Consider the following 14,429-nt stretch of genomic DNA (forward strand, 5'->3'; position numbering starts at 1 on the left):
AACTTTTGGCACCATCTGCTATTTCTAAATGCGACCTTTAGACAAAAGACAGATGTTAGCGGGTTTTTTTGTCCAGTGGGAAAGGGGCTTTAGTGACACACATGGGGATCTAACAAGTGACCTTCTGTGCTTTCTCCACACAGTCAGGAGCTTTTCACCCATGTTTCAGGTCTATACAGTGAGATTATATGTAAAGCCGCATGTATTTTTATTTGAAGTAAATCTCCAAACCCTGTTTTCTGTGGATGTTATGTCAGCAGGATCATTACTGTGAGTTTATGTGGGTGGCAGGTTGCTTTTCTTTCTTTCTTGTTTGTTGTGCATATGACTCATGCAACCTTTTTAATTAAGTCATTATAAAACATACAGGCAGTATAACAATGGTTTTTAATTGTAGGCCTAATTGTTTTCTACAATAACTTTGTGCACATCTGGTAAAACAGGAGTTCAGTCTCTCCTGAAATATTAATTCAACATCAAATGTCCATAAAAGCATGTTTGTTGTTCAGAGTTTCCCAGTAAGATTTTCCGGTGGTCAAACTGCTGTTTAGTACAATCTGAGGCTCAACATGGCGAGGGGTGACTGAGGGTGTTTGTCTTTCCCAGTAGTTTGTGGTAAGATTCAGAAAATGAAAGCCCACAGGTGGCCGGTGACTTGATACTGACCTCTCATTGTGTCTCTATGGAAAGATCTCAGGCACTTCTCAGAAACACTTTGTCTCCCACAGAGAGCTGTTCACAAGGATAAACGCACACACACTTAGACGCACAGTTTGTAGCAAAGCAATGACAGTATTCTTCGGGTTATCAGCGAACTTTGGTAGACCTTCTTCTTACTCTTCCCAGAAACTAAAGATATGATTCACGTCAATGATGTGATGCAACAGAGAAGTCTTTGTGAACAACAATGAGACACCGTGTAATTTTTTCAGGTCTATTTTTGTACTAGGTCCTTCTGGAAAACAAAGAAACCAGCAGACTTTCCAATCACTGCAACTTCTTTGTTATTGTGCTTTCTCAGAGGACACGGAGGTGTTCTGAAGAAGAACGAGGAGTAATTTGCAGACGCAATATCACTTCAATAGTTCCAAGTTGTTCCGATACGATACCGGTATCGGAAATAAGTCTGATTCTGCCCAAAATTCTTAATTTATTAATACAGAAAAAACCTACTTGTTTTCGCCGCTCCAAAACAGTAGCAAGTAAAACGTCCATAATATAATAATAACAATCATGATAACTATATATTTTTTTTCATTTTGTAGAAAACTTTTTTTTTTTAAATTGTATTTTGGAAGTTATAAATCCATTCAGAATCTTAGAAGATAAGAATCTCATTTCTTATGAGTACATTTTGTTTCCCCACCCCTAGTTTGTTGTTCTGTGCAGATGGACTGTAACTGGACCGGACTGATAATCTCAAAGCTTACTCCAAAATGAAGACAGTCCAGTTAACAGTCCAAAAAAACAGTGTTTTCAGATCAGATCAGTGAGCAGAGGTTACATATCCTCCCTTATTTGCACCTCAGTTCCAACAGACTCTATTTTCATCATGTTATACCAACTTCTCCATGCACCACTATCTTGAGTCCTTTGAGTCATGGATATTTCTGTGACGGCTGTATCGGAAAAGACCAGAATAAACCTGCTGTTTCTCACTAATTATTGGAGCCGTGCTCTAAAAATAGATGTTTGATGTGAATTCCTGTGCAAAGTCCCAGAGAGAGAGCAGGGCTCAGTGACTTCCAGTTAGTCCATCTGGACTTCCTTCTGCCAAGTAGACAACCAGCTTGTCCTGATGTCACTATGAGACCTTTTTCTGTCCACAATCCCTTAGAAACCTTCCAAAATACATTTCATGACATTAGTACTGACGTTAAACACGCCAGTATGTCAGTGCCAAGCAGAGTAATTAGCAATAACAGACGCAATCTTTAGTTTCAGACTAAAACTACCAATTAAAATGAATGTATTACATTTAATAATTACAGTTTCGTTATGAACTGCAGAGATGGATGGATGGATAGACATACTTTATTAATCCCAGTGGGAAATTCCACTGTAACAACAGTTTAGCAAAAAAAGACAAAACTAATGTGCAAAAAGAAAAGAAAAAATACAATATTTATCAATACAATAACTTCAAAATATACACAAATTTATAATATATAAAACTTAGCAATACACAAAAAATAGCAATATACAAAACTTGGCAATATACAAAAAAATAGCAATATACAAGAAAATTGGCAAAATACAAAAACTTACAATATACAAAAACTTACAATATATAATAAACCTGAAATATACAAAAAATGGTAACATGCAAAAAATTGCAATATACAAAAAATAGAAATATATAAAAATTAGCAATATATAAAAACGTAGCAATATACAGTACAAAAGAAGCAATATAAAAAGATTAACAATATAAAAAATAGCAATTTACAAAAAAATTTAGTATATAAACTTACAATATATAACAAATGAACAATATACAAAAAGTAGCAATGTACAATAATAGTTGACAATAATTAGGAGAGGATTTTTTTTTATCTGACTTCCTGCAGACCTAACTGTAATATTTCCTGTGTATAATCCTGCAGTGAATGCCAGATGTCCTCCTTATACTCGCACTGACTTGGTTAGAAAACTAGATCAAGGGCAGCCAGTGTTCAGCGGTGAATGACTGACTGACACCTTTGCTCAGAGTGTGGACTGTGTTGGATAAGAGGAAGATCTCACACAAAGTATCAGGGACAAATATTCTCTTTTTATTATACAAGCAACAACATTTCCCTCAACATAACCAGTAAACTCACAGAAAAGTTGCTCTGAGGTCCTTTGAGGACCATAAATGGTTCTGTGACTGTCCCAAACTGTCAGGTTCCTGGAGTCCATATTCAGTGTTTTTACTAAAATATTTGGAAAACCTGTTGAATCCAACCCCCTCACAGCTCTGTTTGGTATTTAACCTGAAGATAGATAGATAGATATAGATTTTGTAATACACTAATCTTTAATTTCAATGTTAGGTGGGTTGCTTTTACAAGCCCTCACGGTTTTTGTTCCAACCCACCTGTGCATTTATTTATGTTATTGTATATCTCTTCTCCTTTGTTTTATTTATTGTATGCGCAAATAAAGAATTAGAACTAAAAAAATAACTGTAAAACTGTACTAAACAGCCAATCAAAATGTATTGCGTAGACTACACTTATAGCAGGAATATAAACACTGTTAAACATTTAAACACTGGATCAGAGACACTTTGAGGTTCTTAAAGAAGACGAGGTTTGCTATTCATGGGTCTAATGACACATTTTAAAAGTGTGGCAGACTTTGTAACTGTACTATCATATCACCCCTTGATTATTATTGTCTTCTTGTGTTTTTTTTCTGTGAATTTCATTTAATTTATTTAATTTATTTCCCCTAGTCCCTAGTGATGCATAAGAGTTAAAGCCATGCACACGGTTTGGTTATGGTGAAGGAAGAGTCAGATCTTTTTGGTCATCATCTGTATGATAATGGGACATGTGTGTAATTCGCTTTGATTCAAAATACTTAATTAGATCAAATTTATAAAATGTATTTTCTTATTGTATAGTTAGCCTCATAACAGCTGGGTGGAGCGTCAAACAGCGTCATTCCTCTGGAAACCTGTCGTCTTATACCAATGAATTCTGAGTTTCCATCGAAACTAGTCCGCCGAGTTCAGACCTGAACAGACCTCAATAACATTATTACTGTAAACATGCTAGGCCTTCCTGAGAACTTCCTCTATCTTTAGTTTTACTGTATGTTACGACAGTGAGTCAGACTTGCAGGAAACTTGATGGATTGCTGTGCAGGATAGAAGGGGACAGCGTTTGGCACAAACAGCTCTTAACTTTTAGTTGACCAGAAAAAGCAGCGTGGTCTTGTGGGAAATGTGGCTGTAGTGTATAGTAATGTTGGCAACAACCGCATAATCAAATGTCAATGTGTTCAAGATGATTAGTAGATTCTCTTTCTTGCTTGTGTTTCTCATAGTATCACAAGTATTTTATGAATATATGTTGATTATTTGAATAGCAGCAAGAATTCCACTGTACTTCAAGTATGAATGAATGACTGAATGAATGACAAAGGGAAATCTCATTTTATGCTAAGGTTTTACTGATTTATTCATATCGTACAAGCTGTATTTGCCATATTGAAGCTATTGAACGATCTGAGCCGTACATCTGGGAGAGCAATTGTAAGATTTATATCTCAGACATAAAAGGTTACTGCTCATGAAAATGACAAGCGAAGAAATATCAGCTATAGTTGTCTGTTGTAGGGCCTTAAACATTTCCACTTATAAATCCTTACAAGCATTTTCCCCTCCCTAAATAATAAGGTTGACTCCATCTGCGTTCTTTTCTGCTTTTTTAAGTGGAAACGTCCACTCAGCCGATAGGGAAAATCAGTGCCGTAGTTTACCACAGTAAGCAAATCAATAAGGTTATGCATAACGTGTTATTGTGTGACTTTCTGTTCCAAAATAACGAGGTGTCCACAGCAGTACATTAGCTTAATTCCTGCCGGTACTCCTGTCTGCTTCTCCAAACTGGGAGCTCGCCGAGTCGACCGGCATTTAAGTTACTGTATGCAACGTTAATACACTGACGTATACTGTTCATGTAGCAGCATCATCATGCGGAAACATACGTCAGTTGACCATGTGGGGAAAAGGGTGTTGTGTTTTTCCTGATCCTGAGATATTGTCCTTCTTCTCAAGCTCTTGCCTTTTAGATTCAGAGACATAAAGACAAAACATGGGAATGAACTGACCTTTTATTGCCTCATACTTTTTATTCATTTAATTGTATTAATTTTACACAGGAAGAGTGGTTTTCCTTCAAACATCTCTGACCACAGTATAATCATAAGAACATTTCCCATAACTTTTCATACACCACCAAATCAGCTGTGACTCTTACTCAAAGATGCCCAGTGACCTTTTGGTGAAAAGCGGCCACTACAGCCCTCCTACAAGTCTCCCCATGTCCTCTACTGTTTATTACAGCTCCTTCCGAGGAAAACAATATTTATCTTTGTGCCCCCTCTTGGGGATCGACTGTTGGGCAACACAGAGAGGCATATCTTAGGAAAGAAGCCCTGGACGTCCCCACACAGTCCTGTGTTGGTTCAGGGGCCCCCGGGCAGACAGGCATTCATGAATCATTGGAGATCAGCTGGAAAATATTTGTCCCACTAGTACAATTAACAAGTTCATGTTAACTGAGATGTTCACCACACATGTAGTGGTGTTCACTTTAAGCTCTGAATTTCCAGTGCCATTTGTAGGCACGTGTACTGACTTGAGTATTTGGATTTTACTCTACTTCTACTACATTACATTTTCAAGTCACATATTGTACTTTTTACTGCACTACATTTATCTGACAGCTGTAGTTACTGCTTACTTTACAGATTAAGATTTTACATACAAAATCACATGAAGAATCGTACCAAATCTGGGTAGAATCAGACCAGATCTGGGTAGAATAAGACCAGATCTAGGTAGAATCGGACCAGATCTAGGTAGAACATGACCATATCTGGGTAGAATAAGACCAGATCTAGGTAGAATCAGTCCAGATCTAGGTATAACATGACCAGATCCGGGTAGAATAAGACCAGATCTGGGAGGAATCGGACCAGATCTGTGTAAAATATGACCAGATCTGGGTAGGATAATACCCGATCTAGGTAGAATCGGACCAGATCTGGGTAGAATTGGACCAGATTTGGGTACATAAGACCAGATCTAGGTAGAATCGGAGCAGATCTGGGTAGGATTGGACCAGATCTGGGTACATAAAACCAGATCTAGGTAGAATCAGTCCAGATCTGGGTAGAATAAGACAAGATCTGGGTAGAATAAGACCAGATCTAGGTAGAATCGAACCAGATCTAGGTATAACATGACCAGATCTGTGTCAAATATGACCAGATCTGGGTAGAATAAGACCAGATCTAGGTAGAATCGGACCAGATCTGGTCAAATATGACCAGATCTAGGTAGAATCGGAGCAGATCTGGGTACATAAAACCAGATCTAGGTAGAATCAGTCCAGATCTGGGTAGAATAAGACCAGATCTGGGTAGAATCGGACCAGATCTAGGTATAACATGACCAGATCTGTGTAAAATATGACCAGATCTGGGTAGAATCAGTCCAGGTCTGGGTAGAATAAGACCAGATCTAGGTAGAATCGGACCAGATCTGGTGAAATATGACCAGATCTAGGTAGAATCGGATCAGATCTGGGTAGAATTGGACCAGATCTGGGTAAAACAGGTTTACAACTATTACTGAAGTAAAGAATCTGAGTACTTCTTCCACCACTGTGGAGCATCTCACTGTAAAAAAACTGGGACACACTGAAGTAAACTACAGTGTTGAGCTGCCATCTAGTGGTGACATCTCATTACTGTTGATACGAAATATATTACTAGACACTTTTCTGTGTCCTGAGGTTCAACAGTCAGATGTAAACACTTCTCTTGTTTGATTATTAATAATTAAACACAAACAAAATAAATGATTCATCCATCTAAACGTCTCATTGCAGTCCTATCCCATTTTCTAGCCTCTTTCATTTTCTATTGTTTGCAGAATAGTTTTTATTTCTGTCTGCTTTGACAGTTTCACGTCTACACATCTGTTCATGAGAGACAGACGTGGACAATAGACGTATGTTCAGTCAGTTTATAGTGAAGCTGTAAAGACTCGGCGCCCTCAGAGGTCAAACCACAGCCACAAGAAAGTTTCCATTTATTTAATAGTTGTACATGTTCTCTGTCAGGCCGTTGTTATTCCAGCTCTCCAATCTTTCTTTAGTTTTTCTTTCACTCGCTCTCCCTCTAATGTTTCTTTTTCCTCCGTCCCCGTTCAGGGTGGGGGTGTTCAGAGCCGAGGCCAGTCGCACGCGAGATTGGCGCCAGGTTTGATCGCCTGTTTCCGTGAGAATTTCAAATCTGAGCTAAGTGTAACAAGCCCCAGCGGAGCGGTAACCTTCGAAACTTGCACCTGCATCCACGGCGCTCTGGCCTGCCAGTGCTGCTCTGTAATGTAAATGGATGGCTGTTATTCACATTAATCACATCATCCAGATGTGTTTTTTTTAACATGGACGACTCCGGCGTCCAGGCGGCAGGGAGCAGGTTAAGGTCACCACAGTGCAACTCCTCACAGAGCAAAGCATGTAATTAAAGCACAGATTGATATCTCTATTTAGCAGCTGTGAGATTTTTCCATCTGAAATGTAAATAGATTCGTCTTTGCCAAGCAGAGCAAAGCCTTCAAATAATCCCTTTTTGACATCTAGTTGATCTCCCCCCCTCCTCGACAAGAAAGAGAAAAGGTCACGACAGCCTCTGAGGCTTTAATGATGTGTTAAAAACAATTCTGTGGAAAATCATGAACCAAAATCACCTTTCTCCGGGCTCTGGTTTTGTGTCGCTGCTCTTTCAAGATTATGAAAGGCACGATCACCCAGCCAGGTCTGGACCGCTCGTTAGATGAATACTACTGTTTGAACAGAGCTGCATGTTTCCTGTACTCCAACCGATCATTTGAAGGAATACTTCACCCACAAAATCACCATCTGTACATTAGTTACTCACCCTATGTTACTTTGAATTTTTGAAGAACAGTTTTTTGATTCTTCATTCACCGTGGAAGCATCTTCAAGAATTCAAGGTAACAAAAAATGCTCGCCTTGGCTCTATTCATGCAAATTTTCTCGTACGTCCAACCTATTTTCATTGATAAAAAACATAGTTGACAGTTACTGAGATAAATCAATATCACTCTCTCTATGTAATATAGAGTGAGCATATCTGGACAATTTTTCGCAATCCATTCGCCAGAGTTCGCTCTGTCTCTGAATGTTAGGAGGACGTGTTACACTTCCGTGACAACACTGTCCCGCCACCGTGGCGTTATCAACCGCTGTATGAGCACTGTGTAGTGTGGCGATTAGCTAGCCAGTGGGACACACACACAGCTTTTATTCACATGATGTGTATCGAATGAAGTACTATATTGGTATCGGTATCACTTTAAGGGTGCTGGTATTGGTACTGGCATTGTCATTTTTTAAACGATACCCAGCCCTACACAGGCTCAGTAACTGATATACAAATGGTCATCTTGTGGGTGAAGTATTCCTTTAATCTACCTCCCTTTGTCTGGTGATGTCACAAGTTCATTAAAACGCATCAACCATTGTAGGAATCCGACTATTCTGAAGAGAGCACATCAAATCATTTGTCTTAGAAATATTCCTAATCGACCGTTGCTTGTGATAGCCCAGATGTGTGGTGGATGACGGAGCAGGAAGAGGAAACAGTCCGGACGAATGTCTGCACTGGGAAAAAGAGAGTCCAAACTCTCAGTCGTTTGTCATTATTTGATATGAGAAGGGAAGGAAGTATTTATCTATGGTATCTCTGGCAGAGGATTTGGTCACTTGATGTCTGATCTCACTGGAACTGAGAGGATCAGCGGTCACGCCCGTTTGCTCCTCAGCAGCCATTGGGCCGACGCCTGCAGCCAGCACTCGCTTATGACCTCATGTACTCGTCGGTGCCAAGGAAATCGCCCTTGGGTGTTCCAGCACGTCTGAGACTGGGAGGGTGGGGTTGGCTTGTCCGTGTGGTGCTCTTAACAATCAGTCACACACAATGTTGCGCTGATGTACACAGTGTTTCTCTTGTTTGGTACCATAAATCGTGAGGTCCTCCTGTGCAGATGCTGCATCCTGCTCCATTCCAGATGTGTTTAACAGCCTATCTGGGCCTCAGACAGCACTGCCTCTTGGCCTGCAGCGGATCATTGACTCCTCTGTTGAAGGGTGACTCCATCAGAGGAAAGATCCACAATCGCAGCCTAGGGTGACTGCTAACAAGGATTCATGTTTAGGGCTTGCTTTGCAAATAATGAGTTCTTTTGTCATTGAGTGCATTCTCTTCTGTGTCTTTGAGTCCTCTTCATTCCCTTTACTCTCTATTTTAATATCGCCTTCGATTGATGCACTGCAGCCCGGCCACCCATAACCGTGTCATCGTGTGCTGTGATATACAGACCCATTAATATTCCCCCTCTGGTCTGGCTGCGGGGATCAGTCGAGGGCGGGTGCTCATCACGCTCGAGCTCCAGAAACTTGTCAACGTTGAGCACATTAAAAACGTCCAGAGGAAACATCACACGGTTCAGCAGCGTTGAGCCAGGCTGCTGCCACCAACCAAACTGGAAACTTTAGATGGATTTGCAGCTCTTGAATCTGTTTTAGGGTGAGCTCCAGCCATGGATTAAGATTTCACTTCTAGCAGCTGCTGAAACCTGGTCACTTTCTGGTCACAGAGAAAATTATGGTTCCATCATTTTGCTACCAAAAAGCAGCAAAATCTGGATGTAGAAGCTTAAAGCGATAGTTTGGGTGTTTCTCAGTTGGGTTGTATGAGGTACTTCTCCATAGTCAGTGTATTACCTACGGTAGGGATGCACCGATACCGCTTTTTTTCCGACCGAGTACAAGTACTTACATTTGGGTACTCGCCGATACAGAGTACCGATACGAGTACTTCTCTGTGCCAAAAGACCCACATTAACTGCCAGCTGGAGGGTGTGAGTGACACACGGCAGGCTGGGGAGTCCCGCATACAACCGGCCCTAGGTCGGCTTGGAAAGGCTCGGACGGAGGTGCTTCCCGGGGCCGTGGCCAAAGTGTCACCGGGGCGGACTGTCCTCAGTGCGCCCCAACCGCGTCGTGCCCCCAGGGCGGGGCTCGGCCCACGTAAAAGGCGCCAGGGGTCTACGGCGATGTCTGCAACCCATCCGACTCGTCTTGAAACACGGACCAAGGAGTCTAACGCACGCGCGAGTCAGAGGGTGCAAGCAAAACCCCGTGGCGCAATGAAAGTGAGGGCCAACGCGTCGATGCCGTTGTATCGGAGCCTTTCTGTACGAGTATGAGTACATGAGTACAGTATCGGACCCGATACCCGATACTGGTATCGGGTATCGGTATCGGTGTATCCCTAACCTACAGTAGATGGAGTTTGGAGAAACAGACAGGAGTACCAGCACGGGAGCAAAGCAATGTACTGCCGTGGACGGGAGCAGCAGCAAAACGCATCCCTTTTAATGCTTTCTCGCTGTCAAATGAAAATACTTTGTGGTGAGTTATTGCATTACGGCCCGTAGAAGAGACAGAGTTCAACCATTATCGATCTTCTCTCTCATCTCCATCCATCCAGCCACTCTGTCCGTGACCACAGTTGACCACCTGAGTAAATAACCCCACCACCACCACCACCACCACCAGGCTGACAGTAGGACAACTGCTCTTAGTCTACAGCCTCCCTCCCAGCTCTATCATGGTAGCAGGACCTGGCCTGAGTCCCAGGAGCCAGGACCTCTCTGAACCGCTGCAGATCAGACAAGAAGCTCATTGTGTGGGAATGTGATGAGGAGGCATGGCGGAAGTTTCCATGACATGGGTTTCTCTGCATATTCTACCCAGTTCTTTTCCGACTATATCCTCCAAAGTCTCCCAGCATTGTTAATTCAAGGGTTAACAAAGGATTTGTTGTAATTTTGTACTTGAATTTTGGACAACTGCCTGGCACATAAATGGCACATACTGTAAGTCAGTGTGATGTTTATGTTTACACTGCAGTGACACTGAAAACACAACACATAGTTTTGTAAAGGCACAAGATGATAAGATATGCAGTTCTTAGGATACTTTGTTCTTGACACTAAATAAAACGTCTGATGTGGGATGCTAATCATGGCAGCTACAAACCCACCATGTAATCTTTTAATCTGTATCAGCACAGACAAATATTGTTCATCTACGAGTAGATGAATACAATTTCCATCTAATCTACTAAACAAATCCTGGATAGCTTCTAAGGGCCTTTTCACAAACCATAGTCCGTCTGGCTACTCCGAATGAGAGTGAAATTGATCATTTTGGTTCATTTTCTATTTAGTCTGGTTAGGTTTCACAGTGCAAATTAAAACATTAATAATAATTTGCTGAGGGGCGTGTAGGAAGGAGCAAATTTATCTTTTTCATCTCAGAGCTGCCGCTTCTATGCAGGGAATCACAGACTTTGATATATTGCTGTTGAAGTTTTTTTTTACTTTGACTCGTCACTGATCTGCTATGCGCACGAGTCCCTTCTCCTCCAGTTTATCTCAAATGACATAAACGTCACTAGTTTTACGGACTTTATTTAACATACTCTGTATGTTTTCTTCGGCCCGGATGTCAAGCAAGCATCAGTCAGTCCCCCCCACTCATGTTAACCTGTTGTTTACTTGTGTCCATCTCAACAAACGCCCGCACAGGCAGCCTGCATTTTGGTTCGCTTGGAAACAGTCCAAGACCACCTCTCGCAAGCGGTCTTGGTCCACACCAGAGTACAATTACTGCGTTCACATCCGCCCAAACAAACCGCATCAGAGTTTGAACCGCACCATTAAAAAGACTAAATGTTGGCTTGTGAAAGCGCCCTAGTAGTTTAGTCTATTAGCAACATTTTCTCTCCATCTCGGAATCGCTTCGCTGATATTGTAGCTCGCTAGAGCCTTGAATCACAGTATGTCATCTCGAGTGTAAACTCCTTTGATTCTGGCACCCGACAACACAGCAAAATGACATTGTCGATATGTAACTATAATTTGTTACTCTGAGGATATTTGTGTTTACCCACAGTATTTCCTTTGTTTTGCCTCCAGCTAACACCGTGACCTCATCATGACGTCAACTGTAAGAGGGTCTATAACTCATGTACAGACTACAGGGGAAGTGGTCAGTGAGTGAACCCGTTAAGACTGTTGTTGAGGACTCAGAGGTCAGGGAGGCCTGCTAGAGCTCAGTTTCTGCTCGGCGGACCAAATGTGTGATTTTTAGATATTAGATATGGTTTGGAGAGCCGGCAGTGAAATTGGATTGCCTGGTGAGGCAGGCGGGTTCAGGACTAGGCGCGGCCTGGAGTCCTAATTAGTTGGCTGAGAAATCTAAAAGAACTTATGAAGGCATCACGACTGGGATGTTGCTGCTGGGATTCCCTCAAGGATTTCATTAAGATGTAAAAACATACTGGTGAACTCCCACACATGGATGATGCACAATGACTAAGACGGCTATTCACATTTTTTTTTTTTTTTTAAAAGTCAAGATAAATTTAAAGGTCCCATAACGTGCTCATTTTCAGGTTCATACTTGTATTTTGTATTTCTACTAGAACAGGGGTCAGCAACCTGTGGCTCCGAAGCCACATGCAGCTCTTTAGCTCCTCTCCAGCTCCTGTGGATTTTTAAATAAATTTGTGGAAATTAATAACTGATTTTTTCGATTACATTTTTATTTTTATTTATCATTGTTATAGGTCTATTAGGAGTATTAGGGCCACATTGAGGAAAAGAAATACATCTGAGATTTTGAAAATAAAGTCATATTACGAGAATAAAGTCATAATCATGCTGTAATGTTCAAAAACTCTTTATTTTCCTCATTCTGTCTGCCTGAATATACCTGTGTTCACCCTCTGTCTGAAACACTCAGTTTTAGCACATTTCAACGGAATTGCGTTGCTTGGCAACAGTTTGGGTCCACGTTTACTTCCTGTCAGCTGATGTTATTTACATACACTGCAACAGGAAATAAACTGGGACACATTGAGAATGTTTATGTTTAAAACCGTGTGATGATCTATATATATATACTGTATATATATTGTATATTTGTGACATCACAAATGGACAGAAATCCTAACGGCTTGTTTCAAACCCACAATTTCTGAATACGGGGCTGTGTGTATTTCTCCGTATATTGAGCGTTTTGATAGTTTAACAGTATTTATAAAGCACTGCTTTATAATATAAAAGACATGAAAATCTCTCTTTTTACAATATGGGACCTTTAAGACTTCTTGTAGCATTTACAAGCGCTTACAGTACTTTTCGGTGAATAAACTATTTCACATTTTGTACATAAATATATGTTATCTGAAGGTGGACAAAAATAGCTATAATGTTATAACAGATATTTTGGTTTATTGCGTTCGTGCTGCTGGAAGATGTCTTGTCATATTTTTGATGTTTCATACATAGCTTTGTCGTGTATTACCATGTGGGACGGGCCAAATGTCTGAAAAACTAACTGACTAACTCTTCAACCACCGCAGTGTTTCAACTCTTGGGCTCACTTTCATGATGGAGTAGCAGCACCATCTATTGTTAAAACAGTAGTAATACTGTGATATCAGAAAATGTAAATTGGGGGGAATTATTGAGCATAATGTGGAAAATTAACTATAGTGGAATCCTTTGAGAGGCCGACATACAAGAGAGGACCGCGTTCATCATTAAAAAAGAGGCTTTGCATTTGTTCAATTCTACTTAGTCTAATTGCATTACCATGCTAATCCATCATTGGATATACAGAACATGAGTGCATTTCTTTAGATGATAATTTGGCTGACTTTTTGGTAAGTAAAGCAGCCATTCTAATCAAAGACAAATGTAATAATTCAGACAAAAATAATCCATATTCAATAAAAAAAAATACACAACAAAAAAACTTGGAGTTGCAGGAAATTAAAGGCTTGTCATTTATTCTTTAAAAAGGCAATCGTAAAAGGCACAGTCGGAGAATATATTCATCACACAACACAAATTAAATCATAGTGAAATCAACAGGAATTCATCCCACAGTATTGACTATATATTCTAAATTCAAGCCCTTAAAGAGCAAATTAAGTACAGTACGACATGATTATGTAAGTGAAAATAATATACAGTAAGTTGTGAATGAGAAAAATAAATAAACAGAATTGTCATATTGAATGCATACAGACATTTCTGCAAAATAACAAGCTACTGGTCCTATTCTTGTACATAATAACTAACACTATGGAAACATCTGATTTAAAAAAAATAAATTGAACTGAAACCATCTCCAGTTATTCACATCATAAACATGTCATGTTATGTCATGCTAAATGTTCTTAAACTTCACTACTTTATGTCAAAGAAATGTCCAGAATATAAAAACAACAGCACCAAAACAATAATAAAAAAACACAGCAACCACTGACGCCTAAGAATCCCAATGACCAATATCAGTCACTCAAGTACTGGAGGAGTTGAAGTTAGCACTGATCATTAGCACCATATTGTCCTAAAATACACCTGAATAATTCTGCTACATAGACTTCAGGTAAAAAGTAAAGAGAGGAGTAAAGGTTGAATGTGTTTAACTGTCTGACTAATAAGAAAGTGCTACTTTGCAGGTTTAGTTTTCCCCTGAAAAATGCACCTTAAGTTTCTGATTTTCACTAAAATACTGTTAGTATTATCTATCTAGAGTTAT

The sequence above is a fragment of the Sebastes fasciatus genome, chromosome 5 (assembly GCF_043250625.1).
Source record: "Sebastes fasciatus isolate fSebFas1 chromosome 5, fSebFas1.pri, whole genome shotgun sequence".
Taxonomy (NCBI): domain Eukaryota; kingdom Metazoa; phylum Chordata; class Actinopteri; order Perciformes; family Sebastidae; genus Sebastes; species Sebastes fasciatus.